Here is a 16,012-nt window from a genome sequence, read left to right on the forward strand (position 1 = left end):
AGCAGTGACAGTGCATGCATCAGTGACACTGTCCCCCTTGTCCACCTGTTGGAGCACACGCTGCGTGGAATAATGGACAGGGCACTTGAGGCAGAACAGAGGCAGGAAGAGGAGGACTTCCTTAGCTCTCAAGGTCCCCTTTATCCAGACAGTGTTTCTGCATGCCCGCCGATCACACAGGAAGAGGACGAGGAGGAGGAGGAGGAAGATTGTGTCAGTATGGAGGTGGAGCCTGTCACTCAGCATCAGCAGCAGTCTTTAAGGGATCAGTCCCAAGAAACACATGGACTTGTACGTGGCTGGGAGGAGGTGGCTGCGGACCATGTCGTCCTTAGTGACCCAGAGGACTCCGGACCGAATGCCTCAGCAAACCTACGCTGCATGGCCTCCCTGAGCCTGCAAAGCCTGCGTAAGGATCCTCGTATTCGTGGTATCAAGGAGAAGGACCAATACTGGCTGGCAACCCTCCTTGATCCACGTTACAAGGGTAAGGTTGCGGACCTTATCTTGCCATCGCAGAGGGAGCAGAGGATGAAATATCTTCGGGAGGCCTTGCAGAAAGGTCTGTGCAACGCGTTCCCAGAGACTGGGAGGTTACAAACTCCTGTTTCTGGACAACGTGTTGCTGAGGCTTCGGTCAGTCAAAGAAGGAGCGGTGGAGAAGGTGGCCGTCTGACCGATGCGTTCAGACAATTTTTTGGTCCGCAGCCCCAAGGTATGATCGGTTCCAGCAACCATCGCCAGCGTCTGTTTTACATGGTGAAGGAATACCTAGGGGCAAGATCAGACTTGGACACCTTTCCCACCGAAAATCCTCTGGGTTACTGGGTCTTGAGGATGGATCACTGGCCAGAGCTTGCACAGTACGCAATTGAGCTACTGGCCTGTCCTGCATCCAGCGTTCTTTCAGAACGCACATTCAGTGCTGCTGGAGGCTTTGTAACCGATCACAGGGTGCGTCTGTCCACCGTCTCGGTCGATCGACTGACCTTCATAAAAATGAATCAGTCTTAGATCACCACCAGCTACCAAGCACCTGATGCTGATGTAACCGAATAATTTTTTTTTAAATCTCAGATCCCCTCAAAGACTGCCTATGCTGATGCTGAGTGACTATCCCTAACTAATTATCCTTTTCCTCCTCAATCATCACGCTGATAGCTTGAAAGAACATTTTTGGTTCTGGGCGCCACCACCAGTGCCTAAGGCCCAATTTTTCTGCCCCTGTTTAACAGGGGCGTGTAATTACAATTTTTGATGCAATACTTTGCAGCAGGGCTCGTTCCTGCGTTCCAACTAGAGTGTCTGTGAGGGGTTGCAGTGTTGTGGCACCAGCACCACCAAAGGCCCAATTTTTCTGCCCCTGTTCAACAGGGGCATGTAATTACAATTCTTGATCTAATATTTCACAGCAGGGCCCTGTGAGGGCTTACGTTGTTGTGGCCACAACAACACCTAAGGCCCAAATTTCTGCTGAGTATATAGGGCAGGCCCCTACTTTCAAACATCTTTCAAACGCACAAAGGACTCCTACTTGCAAACGGAAGGAGACAACAGGAAGTGAGATGAAATCTACCCCTAGGAAGGGAAATTCTCTCCTGTAAGAGTTAATATGGGAAAAACATTTCTCCTTTCCACTGATGCTTTCCAATCCTTGTTCCACAAAAAACCCCAAATTCTCAAAAAACATTTGTCATTGGGACAAAAAGTGAGGTGAAATCTTCTAAAGAGGAGGAAAGACAGCAAAACAAATGTCACAGGGGTGATAACCCTTCCCTATGTTTTCCAAAAAGCTTAAAAGATATTTTGGCTGGAGCTAAACACGTTAAAAATGTACCCGTTCAAAATGACAAACAGATTCTACTTAACAACAAACCTACAGTCCCTGTCTTGTTTGCACCGCCTGTATACCCCACACCTTTCCTTATTTTAATTTGGGTGCGGGGTTCCCCTTAATATCCATACAAGACCCAAAGGGCCTGGTAATGGACTGGGGGGTACCCATGCCGTTTGTCTCACTGATTTTCATCCATATTGCCAGGACCCGACATTACATTAAACCTGCAAGCAGTTTTAAATGAGATTTTTTCCTTTATAAATGACATTTGGTGCAGGGACTGTTCTAAACACGGGAAACACGCGCCACTTTACAGGAATACTATAGACATTCCCCAGGTATGATATTTAAAGGAATATTTCACTTTTTTTTTTTTACTTTAACCATCATTAAAATCACTGCTCCCGGAAAAACGGCCGTTTTTAAAAGTTTTTTTTGCATTGATACATGTCTACTGGGGTAGGACCCGGGTCCCCAAATCCTTTTTAGGACAATACCATGCAAATTAGCCTTTAAAATGAGCACTTTTGATTTCGAACGTTCGAGTCCCATAGACGTCAATGGGGTTCTAACGTTCGTGCGAATTTTCGGTCCGTTCACAGGTTCTGGTGCGAACTGAACCGGGGGGGTGTTCGGCTCATCCCTACTCTTATATAAAGGCCTGCAGTAGGTGGGGATAGTTTGGCCTGAGAAAGTCAGGTTTTTGCTGTGATTTGTGGGGGAGAAGGAATAATATTGTGTCTATTGACAAATGCCCAACTAGGGAGATTTGATGAAATTCTTGTGCATTTTTTCAATCAAAAGTGGGTTTATGTGGCCATACTGTCAATGTTGTGTGTGTATTGTTCCTGTCTGATCATGCAAACATTGTTTGGAAGCATCTGCTGACCTTCTACTCTTTTTGATCTTGTTGTTTAATTGTGTACACCAAAATGCAGCTTCCAGCAGAACATGGTCACCAATGTATCGATTGTGGCCTGGTGGTGGGTGTTTTGAATGTCTTTTTTAATATTATATTGGAATGCTTTGTAAGAATAATGACTGTTAAGTATGTTTCTATAATCTTGCAGATAAAAATGTGATGTGTTGCCTGTTATACACTGAAATTAAAGCTGTTTTTTCTGATGGTAAAATAAAAGTACATTATTGAGCTTTGTTGTGGTGTTTTTTTTTCTTCTACTTTTCTTTCTCTTTAGTTTTTGTGGGTGGTGGTGGTTTTGGGAAAGTGCAATATCTCTTATATCAATATGTATTTGTGCACCAAAAAACTAATCTCTTCGCTCTGGTTCACATTGATGCTACTTTGAAAACGCGCTACTTCACTTGAAGTAGCACGATTTCAACGTAGCAAGGTCAGCGTGATTTCAGCTACTTGATAGACATCCGTGTGGCTTCATACACAGATGTCTATTAAGGTCGCACCTGAAATAGACAAAAGTAATGCAGTAACCACTTTAGCAAAATGGTGCGGTGCCACAAAATCGGTGTCGCATCAATTGGAACAGTGCCATTGCTGCCAATAGTCATGCGAATTGGTGTGACTTTGGGGTGCAATTTGTATTGATATCAGTGCAGAAACCTGTACAGATGTCTCTAAAATTCTCACTGCAGTCGGGACTGACATGCGGGAATGAAATTGTGTGATTTCAGCTGAACAATTTCCTTCCTCTGTCAGTGTGAACCAGGGCTCAAATTGGGCCTTTTGTTTTTGTCATTCACCTGCTGCTAACCCAGGGATTTCTTATTGAACGCCTTTAAATATCATAAGTAGAAATACAAATTTGCATATCTGCAAATAAACAAAAATAATAAAATTCTAACTGTGGTTGCGATCAAATATTCGCAGCAGCAATCAAAAGAGCGTGGTTTCGCCTTCTGACCCAGAAATAAGTCATTGTAATCACCCGGAAGTTCCTGTGTTGGTCAGGATCTCCATCTAGGTGAACATGGCGAGGTCCCTCTTTAGCAAAGAGGAGGTGCTGCTCATTTTCTGGATAAGGGTATGATATGTACTTGTGCTTAACCCCCCTGGCGGTACTCCCGAGTCTGGCTCGGGGTGGATTTTACATACCAAAAGCGGTATCCCCGAGCCAGACTCGGACTTGCATCGCAGGATCCAGGAAGAGTTTACTTACCTTGTCCCCTGGTTCCTGCGATGTCTCCCCGCTGTGATCGGCGAGCCGCTGTGTCTCGCTCGATTCACAGTGCCGAGCTCCGTTCCCTGCGAGCGTTGCGACGCACGGGGACGGAGTTCGGCGGTAAATTCAAAAGTGAAACACACAGTATAGATACAGCATACTGTAATCTTACAGATTACAGTACTGTATCAAATAACTACACATCCCCTTTGTCCCTAGTGGTCTGCCCAGTGTCCTGCATGCAGTTTTATATATATAAAACTGTTCTTTCTGCCTGGAAACTGGAGATTGTCCATAGCAACCAAAACTGTCCCTTTACATCAAAAGTGGTTTTAGACCAGCTAGAAAAAAGCGATAATAAATTATAATCACTTGCAGAATTGAGCGATAGTGATTTGTGGGGAGATCCGTCATCAAATTTCAGTGTTTTTGATTTGATTACATTATTAGATCATTTTTATTATTATTATACTATTATGTGTTTTAATTATTTATAGTTATTTATTATATTATAATTTTTTATTTAGTTTTTCAAACTTTATCATACCCGGGATGTCTACTAGACTCTTGTTTGGACAGATTTAAGTGAACTATTCCTAAGAATTACAGGCCTACAATATAAAACGCCAAATTTCTGTGCAAAATAATGGTACCGCTTTAAGCACCTAAAATCTGAAATAATCATATAGCCAGGGAGGTTAATCAATGTGGGGTGGATGTGGTAGTTAGATTTGGTGTGGGTGGGGGGTCATTGATTTGTTTGGCATCCCCACACATTTGCTTCTGGTCCATGTGCACACAGCACTTCCTGCATTTGTTCTGCTGATGTAAATTCAAGTATAAATGAGAGCTCCTTTCTATTGAAATATATATGACTTGTTTCACAGTTGGGCGACTTTGGACCTCTGAGTTGCTTGACAAATTGTACCCCATGATTCTCAATGAAAACTAGGGATGAGCCGAACACCCCCTGTTCGGTTCGCAGCAGAACATGCAAACAGGCAAAAAATTTGTACAAACACCGTTAAAGTCTATGGGACACGAACATGAATAATCAAAAGTGCTAATTTTAAAGGTTAATATGCAAGGTATTGTCATAAAAAGTGTTTGGGGACCTGGGTCCTGCCCCAGGGGACATGTATCAATGCAAACAAGTTTTAAAAAAGGACTTTTTTTGGGAGCAGTGATTTTAATAATGCTTAAAGTGAAACAATAAAAGTGTAATATTCCTTTAAATTTCGTACCTGGGGGGTGTCTATAGTATGCCTGTAAAGTGGCGCATGTTTCCCGTGTTTAGAACAGTCTGACAGCAAAATGACACTTCTAAAGGAAGAAAAAAGTCATTTAAAAGTGCTAATGCTAGTGCCGGTGTTCTGCCGAGAAAGTTCCCCCCGGTGGATAAGGACTCCCCTGTACTGCACAGGCGCAGCGCTTGTGCAGTACGAGCCGCTGAAAATAGCCAAAGCTGAACACCTGTGAGTCAGCTGTACATGGCGCCTGTAACAGGACCCCTCGCTAAGCTTCAGGCATGGCCTCGCTTCGCTCGGCATATTTTTATTCTAGCTCTATGTCCACTTGGATGGTGGGGCTTGAACCTGGACTCAGGGCAAATGTAGTGCACAGGCGCCGTGTAGAGCTGATGATCAGCTGTTCAACTTCGGAGACTCCGTAGTTGTTTGTACTGTGCAAGCACAGCTCATGCGCAGTACAGGGGGGTCCTTATCTGCTGGGGGAACTTTCTCGGCAAGACACCGGCTATTAATATATTGTCAGTCCCGACAATACACACAAAAGTTCATTGATAAAAACGGCCTGGGATTCCCCCAGAGTCCATTACCAGGCACTTTGGGTCTGGTAGGAATATTAGGGGGAACCCCGAACCAAAATTAAAAAAAAAAAAAAAGTGTGGGGGTCCCCCAAATTCCATACCAGGCCCTTCAGGTCTGGTATGGATATTAAGGGAAACCCCGTGCCAAAATTAAAAAAAAAAAAATGGCGTGGGGGTCCCCCTCAAAATCCATACCAGACCCTTATCTGAGCATGCAGCCTGGCAGGCCGCAGGAATACAGGGGAGGGGGGCAAGGGAGCGCTCCCCCTTCTGAACCGTACCAGGCCACATGCCCTCAACATGGGGAGGATGTCACCATGTTGATGGGGACAAGGGCCTCATCCCCACAACCCTTGCCCGGTGGTTGTGGGGGTCTGCAGGCGGGGGGCTCATCGGAATCTGGAAGCCCCCTTTAACAAGGGCACTCCCAGATCCCGCCCCCGTGTGAAATGGTAACAGGTACATTGTACTTCTACCATTTCACAAAAAAGTGTCACAAATTGTAAAAAAACACACAGACACAGCATGGGACAAGTCCTTTATTACAAAAGAAAAAAAAATTCCAGCGATGTAATCCTTCCTCGTCTTGGGATACGGAGAAAGACGCAGCCACGACACAATCCGCCTCCATGGGAGGAGCCCGCTAAATGATGCTAGGCCTGCCGTGACAGTTCTTAAATAGCTGAGGGTGGGGCCACCCGTGACGTGCGCGGGTGACCCCGCCCCCCTCTGATGCAACGGGAATTACAGCGGGGTTACCAGTGAAATGTACAGGTAACCCTGCCCCCCTCTGACGCCACGGAAAGCCCCAAAATCACACCCGAGCAATGCATGCGACTAGTTTCTCCATACAGAGGGTGTTTTGAAGCTGTCATTACCAAGAAAGGATTTTGTATGAAATATTCTATAAATTTCAGTTAGCGTGTTCAAAATTTTTATGCTGTGTCATTCCATTGTATTACACATAACTCAATTTCTGAACTTAATTGTTTTGGTCTCTTTGTATGTATGGATTACATGTGCTGTTACGGACATGTGGTAAAAATTTTCATGTCAATAGCACCTTTCGAAATATATTTACCTAGAAAAATGGTGATGTGTTCAACACTTATTTTATATCCTAAGGTGATGATATAAACATGTCAAGAGAATTAACAGGTAGGGAATACCATACACACTTAATATATGACACCTGCCAGTAACAATACTTTGTGTGATAAATGCTCAAGATTAGGGATGAGCTTCGAGTTCGAGTCGAACTCATGTTCAACTCGAACTTCGGCTGTTCGCCGAACAGTGAACAATTTGGGGTGTTTGCGGCAAATTCGAAAGCCGCAGAATACCCTTTAAAAGTCTATGGGAGAAATCAAAGGTGCTAATTTTAAAGGCTTATATGCATGGTATTGTCATAAAAAGTGTTTAGGGACTCGGGTCCTGCCCCAGGGGACAAGGATCAATGCAAAAAAAAAGTTTTAAAAACGGCCATTTTTTCGGGAGCAGTGATTTTAATAATGCTTAAAGTCAAACAATAAATGTGTAATATTCCTTTAAATTTCATACCTGGGGGGTTGCTATAGTATGCCTGTAAAGGGGCGCATGTTTCCTGTGTTTAGAACAGTCTGACAGCAAAATGACATTTCAAAAGGAAAAAAAAAAGTCATTTAAAACTACTCACGGCTATTAATGAATTGCCGGTCCGACAATACACAAAAAAGTTCATTAATAAAAACGGCATGGGAATTCCCCACAGGGGAACCCCGAACCAAAATTAAAAAAAAAAAAAAAAAAATTATGTGGGGGGTTCCCCTAAATTCCATACCAGGCCCTTCAGGTCTGGTATGGATATTAAGGGGAACCCCGGACAAAATTAAAAAGATAGAAGGAAGAAAAAGCATTTATATAAAGGAATTGTCAAAAACTGTCGTCTCTTGTCATTTTTAACATTTTTGACAGTTTTTTTATGAAATGGTAGGTACCCCCTTACCATTTCACACAGGGGGGAGGGCCGGGATCTGGGGGTCCCCTTGTTAAAGGGGGCTTCCAGATTCCAATAAGCCCCCCGCCCGCAGACCCCCACAACCACCTGGCAAGGGTTGTGGGGATCAACATGGGGACAAGGTGTTTTGGGGTGCTACCCCAAAGCACCCTCCCAATGTTGAGGGCATGTGGCCTAGTACGGTTCAGGAGGGGGGGTGCTCTCTCTTCCCCCCCTCTTTTCCTGCGGCCTGCCAGGTTGCGTGCTCGGATAAGGGTCTGCTATGGATTTCTGGGGGGACCCCACGCCATTTTTTAAAAAATTTTGGCGCGGGATTCCCCTTAAAATCCATACCAGACCTAAAGGGTCTGGTATAGATTTTGAGGGGAACCCCACGCCATTTTTTTTTTTTTTAGATTTTGGCCGGGGTTCCCCTTAATATCCATACCAGACCTGAAGGGCCTGGAATGGAATTTAGGGGGACCCCGCTTCTTTTTTTTTTTTAACCTTGGTTCGGGGTTCCCCTGTGGGGAATTCCCATGCCGTTTTTATCAATGAACTTTTATGTATATTGTCGGGCCGGCAATTCATTAATAGCCTCAAGTAGTTTTAAATGACTTTTTTTCCTTTGAAATGTCATTTTGCTGTCAGACTATTCTAAACACGGGAAACATGCGCCCCTTTACAGGCATACTATAGACACTCCCCCAGGTACGAAATTTAAAGGAATATTACACTTTCATTGTTTCACTTTAAGCATTATTAAAATCACTGCTCCCGAAAAAACTGACGTTTTTAAAACTTTTTTTTGCATTGATCCATGTCCCCTGGGGCAGGACCCGGGTCCCCAAACACTTTTTATGACAATAACTTGCATATAAGCCTTTAAAATTAGCACTTTTGATTATTCATGTTCGTGTCTCATAGACTTTAACGGTGTTCGCGTGTTTGAACAAATTTTTTGCCTGTTCGCAAGTTCTGGTGCGAACCGACCAGGGGGGGTGTTTGGCTCATCCCTACTCAAGATACAAAAATAAGTGTGAATAAAGTCCTTAAAAACAACACTCTTCTGTGAATCTGGTGTTCTCCATAGGTCACCAACTTGTATCCCTTCACCATTCAAACTATGTGCTCATCTCATATATAGACCTTGAACAGGTTCATATGAACCTTCCCCTTAGGGGTATAACTCCAATGGATGGCAGCATAACTCTTGTTACAGGAAAAATGTCTTAAATGTGCAGGGATACCCTAATTGCCATGCTGACTTCCGAGATCTGCTCTGGAATGTGTCATCCATGCAGTCTGCAGCCCGCACTGCCTGTGAGAACAGTCTCACATGCAGAAGATCGTGAAGCTTGCGAGAGCCGTTGAGTGTGTGAAACTGTCATGTAATGTAACTGCATGCACGGAGAGAGACCAGCTGTCTCAACTCAGTGGTGATGTCTGAGATGGGTGGGACCAAACGGCTAACAAACACCAGCCAATGGGATGGGGTCTGGGCGGGCTGCTACATGTATGTGGCTCTGCCCTCTTTCTTAAGCAGCCCAATCACTGGCTGGTGTTTAGATAGCTGTTCTGTCCCGCCCACCCCCGACATCACCGCTGAGTTGTGACAGCTCCTCTCTCTTCCTGAATGCAGTTACATTATATAACAGTTTCACACTCTAAACAAAACTCCCCGTCTTCCCCAGTCAGTGCCACCTGCCAGTTCCAATCACTGCCACCTGTCAGTGCCAATCAGTGCTTCCAATCAGTGCCACCTGCCAGTTCCAATCAGTGCCACCTGCCGGTACCAATCAGTGCTTCCAATCAGTGCCACCTGTTAGTGCCAATCAGTGCTGCCTGTCAGTGTCAATCACTGCTGCATATCAGCGCTGCCCATCAGTGCCCATCAGCGCTGCCTATTAGTGCCACCTACCAGTGCCACCTATCAGTGCCCATCATTGCCACATGTAAGTGCCAATCAGTGCTGCCTATCAGTGCCAACCACTGCCACCAGTGCTTCCAATCAGTGTCCATCAGTGCTGCCGATCAGTGCCAATCAGTGATGCCAATCAGTACCCATAAGTGATGCCTATCAATGCCCAGTGCTGCCAATTAGTGCCACCTATCAGTGACAATCAGTGCTGCCTATCAGTGCCCATCAGCACTGCCTATCAGTGTCACCTATTAATGCCAATCAGTGATGTCAATCAGTGCCCATAAGTGATGCCTATCAATGCACATCAGTGCTGCCAATCAGTGCCACTAAATGCTGCCAATCAGTGCCAATCAGTGCCACTAAATGCTGCCTATCAGTGCCGCCTATTAGTGCAGCCTATCAGTGCCATTAGCGCTGCCAATCAGTGCCACCTATTATTGCCAATCAGGGCCCATCAGTGCCGCCCACCAGTGCTGCCAATCAATGCTTTCTATTAGTGCCAATCAGTGCCACCTATCAGTGCCAATCAGTGCCACCAAGCAGTGCCCATCAGTGCCGCCAACCAGTGCTGCCTATCAGTAGCCATCAGTGCTTACCAATCAGTGGCACCTATCAGTGCCCATCAGTTCTGCCAATCAGTGCCACCTATCAGTGCCAATCAGTGCTGTCAATCAGTGCCCATCAGTGCTGTCAATCAGTGCCCATCAGTGCAGCCTATCAGTGCCCATCACTGCACTGAGTGCAGGAATGGGGAGATGAACTCAGCAGTCAGGCACATTGTCCATGGGGGGCCGGCCTGGTGGGACACAACTGAAATCCGTTGATGTTTATGTAGCGCCCGCCTACTTAGGTGTGTGCTAAAGTAGGCAGTATGGATTAATGTTAGGCAAAATTGCCAGTGTTTTACCCTGTTGGTGTAAGCTGGTGGGTTAATGTGTTGGGAGGTTTGTTAGAGTAGAGGAAGGTGTGGCCACCTACACTCTATTCTGTAAGATCTCCATCACTTTCCCTGACATGTTCTGGAAAGTGGGTGGACTGAAGGAGAAGAGTATGGTAAGAATCCGCGCTTAGGAGAGCAAGGGTTGCTGCCTCCCCTAATTAGTTCCCTTCGGGACCTAAGGAAGTATATGAGAGAAAGTGGGGAAGTGGCGCTACCCTATGTGCCAAAATTTTTTTTAATGTGTATAAAAGTGAAGCATCAATATCATTAAAACAAACTCCAGTAGCAAATGACTAGGGTATGTTTATATTCCACCAGTGGGTGTGGGTTAAGAAGCATAAAGTGAACAGGTGTTGTGGGTGGGATGGAAACTGCAAGGACCCCAATCCAGCCTAGATCAAATCTCCAGCCCCTGGTAACCCCACGTATCCACACCACTCCTCTTCCAAATCAAATGTCAAACTTAAAAACCAAACGTAAAAACTAACATAATAAGATACCATAATCTTAAGTGAGGATAACTTCTATAGTGCATGTAAACATTAATGATTTGTTAATCATCCAGTAATTCGTGCAGCCAATGTCCACAGTGCTAAATTAATATATAAATGCTCAATCTGTAGTGCAAGTCCATAAGTTCTATACTTCTTTATGAAAATGACATATATTGCATAGAAAGGTGATTTTAAACAAAACGTGATAAAGTTCCAAGTATAGCTTCCAGTGACTTCTGTGTATAACAAGTATCGTGACTAGGTGCTCCCCCAATGTGTCCCCATTTACCAGAGATGATAACCCCTACAGGGGTAGTAAGCATAGAGTGGGTAGCTTGAATAAGGATCTATCCCTTAGGTAGCCATAATGGTCGTCTGCACCACCGTCACTGTTGTTTTAAATCATGGATTTCCAGCCAGTATTCCGAACCAGGGTTCCTTGAGACTCTTCACCGCACCAGGCGGCCCGTTCCCCACCGGAAAACACAAAGGACTCCCATAGTGTAGTAGAATGGTTTATTATAAAAATAGCATACATAAAAAGCCCGTCCGGCGAAAAATCCAAATGTGCAGGGGCGCATACGGTGCTATGGATGGAGAGCTGCTCCGTAGCGTGCGCACCAGCCTGCATTCCAGGCCGAACCTTCCGGGTGTGACGTGAGAGCCTGGCTCCGGCTTACACATTTCGTCATAGGACGTATTCAAAGGCGAAGGAGAAGAGTGGCAGGTAGTTTTGGAGACCCCTCTGAACCAATCATTGTTTTGCTTGGGCAGAGGTGGGACTACTATAAAGCAAAGGTCACATGCTTCTGGGAGGTTCTGGTTCTAGATTTTGGAGAAGAAGAAGACAGGATGTAGGGGCTGGTGCAGCTCAGGAGCTCTCCCCTTCGGGGGAGGGGAACGTGCCATGTAGAGAGGAGAGATGGAGGAGACATCAGGAGGAAGCTGCTATTATTGACAGGAGGAAGCTGCTATTACTGACAGAAGGAAGACTGGGAGAGGACCCTCTGTGGCAAGCATGGACGGTTGCTCAGTTGTACAAGTGAGTGTAAACCCAGGGAAACAGTGTTTTCAAGAGACTTAATGGGTGTTAAAGTGCAGGTCTTGGAGGAGGAAGAGAAGGAGTTCGGCCTTAAAGAACCAATACCTCGCAAAGAGCATTGGGGTGTGGGTCAATACAGACATCTGTGTAAAAGGAGTTGGGACTTAGAGAATTAACACCCTGGAGAAATCTAATCAGTCAGCCCAAAGGACTTTATTCAGAGTATTGTTCTTTGGGAATAACTTGGAAGTGCTGTACGGTCAGGAAGTAGTAACAAACAGGAGGAAGGAAAGAGGCAAAGTGTAACTGTAAGCAAGTGCAGGTGGAGAGTTATTTACCGTGGTTCTACATGATCTGGACTAAAATAGCGATAGTAAATTAGAACACTTGCAGAAGTGAGCGATAGTGAATCGTGGGGAAATTTTATTATTATTATATTATAATTTTTTTTAATTATTTATATAAAACTTCATCATACCCGGGATATCTACTATACTCTTTTTTGGACAGATTTAAGTGTGTTATTGTTAAGAATTACAGGCCTACAATATAAAACGCCAAATTTCCATGCAAAATAATTGTACCGCTTTCAGCACCTAAATTCCGAAATAATCATACCGCCAGGGAGGTTAATGCCTAATCTGTAATGCCCTGTACACACGATCGGACATTGATCGGACATTCCGACAACAAAATCCATGGATTTTTTCCGACGGATGTTGGCTCAAACTTGTCTTGCATACACACGGTCACACAAAGTTGTTGGAATTTCCGAACATCAAGAACGCAGTGATGTACACCACGTACGACGAGACTATAAAAGGGCAGTTCAGTACCAAGCGCGGCACCCTTTGGGCTCCTTTTGCTAATCTCGTGTTAGTAAAAGTTTGGTGAGAGACGATTCACGCTTTTTCAGACTCATGGTTTTCAGATCGTATTTCTGCTGTTCAGTTTGTGCTTGTGGGTTTGTATCTGGTCTTCAGTGCGTGCAGCGAGTTACCATTGATTTGTCATTGTGCTCTTGTCCATTCGTTACTGATTTTCAGGTCACTCTTCACAGGCCTTGCTGTTCTTCAGTGCGTTCTGTTACTTCGTTCTGACCAGCCAACTGTTTTCTAGCCATGTTGCGTGTACGTACTCATCGTAGAGTTTGTGCTGTGCAGGGGCTTGGTGTTGGGGTTCTTACTTTGACACAAGCCCAGTCCATGAACAGGGCGAGGAGGAGTTCATGGACCAAGAATTGGCTGCTCCAGCGTGACCAATCCTGTCACATGCCTTTGCTCCTTGAGATCCGTGAGAATAATCCTGACGATTTCGGGAACTTTCTCCGGATGACGGAACCTGTTTTTCACCATTTGTTGGCTTTGCTGACCCCTTATATCAGCAGGCAGGATACCTGCATGACGCAAGCCATCACTCTGGAGCAGAGGCTCGTTGCCACTCTGCGGTACTTGGCGACGGGGAGAAGCCTGCAGGACCTCAAGTTCTCGACAGGCATCTCCTCCCAGGCTCTGGGGATCATTAGCCCAGAGACCTGTTCTGCCATCATCCAGGTCCTGCAGAAGGTCTATATTAAGGTAAAATTTTTATCCTTTAACATCACATTTTATTGTATTTAATGTTTGCTAATGTAATGTATTTCTTCCCTTATTCCCTAATTACCATGATTGTAATATGCTGTGAATGTCCCCTTTGTCCTCATGCATGCTGGAATTTTTTTTTTTGTCCTTCATACATATTTGCCTTCACTTACCTCCCCAGCATGCACTCCTGGGCCTATATCCACCTCGCATAGTCATTTAACAATGTATTTTGACAGCTCCATAGTAGTGCTTTACCTCAAACACCCCCTAAAATGTGTATAAATGTTATTTGTGCTTTAAATTCAGGCAGGGTGCCAGAGGCTTTTTATTTTCGGTCCCAAAATCATTTGGAACCCTCCCTCCCCCCAACTGCTAACTCAGCTGATACCAATCCTCTATCTGCTGACTTTGCCAAACCAATACACACTATACCCACCTCTTGTGGTCAGATTTCTGGATGAATTCACCAAAACATGTAGTGCAAGGGCCTTCCAGAATACTTTCAAATGGTACTGTTTAAAGTTTTTGTATCCTATTATTATCTTGATAGATAATATCAGAATGTAAAAATGTGCTAAAATGTGTATAGTGTGTATTTATATCTTTGTATTATGACACTTCTTACCTGTCCAGTGGGCTGCCAATAGTGTAAAGTAAGGAGGGGCTGGCCAAAGTAACACACATTATTTAGGCATTCATCTCTCAATGAAGTGGAGAGGGTTACCTGTCCAAAAGATCTCCCCTCCCCTAAATTTTTTTAAATGGCCCATGAGAGAGGGGGGGGGGGAATCTGATAGGTGGACCTTATACCTTTGTCTTTAAATACTCCCTAAAATAAATGTTATACTGATGTTGGCCAAGAATGTTTGTGTCTAATCTGCTTTCAATGTTAATGTGCAAAATAAATAATTTTTGGTTCTTGTTTGACTCCACAGTTTCTTTCCACGCCACAGGAATGGCAGACTGTGGCCTCCCACTTTGCCAAGTGGTGGGACTTTCCTAACTGTGTTGGGGAAATTGATGGGAAACACGTCCACATAGTCCCACCACCCAACTCGCGGTCATACTATTACAACTACAAGGGGTTCAATAGTATTGTGATGTTGGCGGTGATGTCAGCTATTTACAAGTTCCTGTATGTGGACGTGGGGAAGAATGGCCGGATGTCTGATGGTGGGGTCATTGCCCACACGGAGTTCTACAGGCATCTCCAGAATGGCAGCTTGGGTTTGCCACCTCCAGAAGACAATGCGGAAGGACTCCCATTCGTCTTTGTTGCGGATGAAGCGTTTGCGCTAGGGGACCATCTTATGCGCCCATTCAATATGAGGACCCTCACCTGGACCAGAGGGTTTTTAATTACCAGCTGGCCAGAGCCAAAAGAGTGGTGGAGAACACGTTTGAAATTATGGCCAGCCAGTTCCGCCTATTTCTTACACCGATACACATGACGGAATATAAACTCAATCACATCATCCTGCCTTGCTGTGTTCTCCACAACTTTTTAAGGAAAAATTCTTGGATCTATGCTGGCTCAGTTGGGCCTGAGGCTGGAATTAATATTAATGAACCAAACCTGACGGCGCTTGAAGTTGGCCATCCTGGCTTGCCCCACAGAGTGCCCGCGAGGTCCGTATAAGATACATGGAATACTTTGCGGGTAGGGGGGCCATCAATATGTCAGAAAATGTCTGAGACATTTTTTTAAATAAAAATATATTTTAAACTGAACAAATATTTGCTTTGATTTCCTGCTTGGCTTTCTTTTAGCGGTCTCCTCGGTTATCTTTTATTAATGATCTAATTTTTTGGCCTTTTTCTTCAACAGTGCAAACGACATTTTGTTGACACATGAGGTGACAATCTCTTCTTCGGCTAACTATTAATTATTATTTGTGGGTCTGATACACACACACACACCTTGTTTTTTTTGTGAATGTATGTAATGCATTACTGACAAAAATAATAATTTTTTAACACCATGCCCTAAATTTTGTGGAGTCCTGAAAATGGTATGATTGTGTAAAATTAGAAAGCACTGTTGCGTGTTTTATTTACTAAAGGAAAATACACTTTGCACTACAAGTGCTCTTGAGACTGCACTGAAACGGCATTTGTAGTGCAAAGTGGATTTGCCCCTGAAAACACCAACTTTACTCCAAAAAATGCTTTTGAGCATTGAAAGAAGAAGCCACACATTGTTGATTATCAATCTTTTTAATCAAAGCACAATCACATGTGCATTTCTAAA

Source organism: Aquarana catesbeiana, linkage group LG03 (genome assembly GCF_042186555.1).
Source record: "Aquarana catesbeiana isolate 2022-GZ linkage group LG03, ASM4218655v1, whole genome shotgun sequence".
Lineage (NCBI taxonomy): Eukaryota > Metazoa > Chordata > Amphibia > Anura > Ranidae > Aquarana > Aquarana catesbeiana.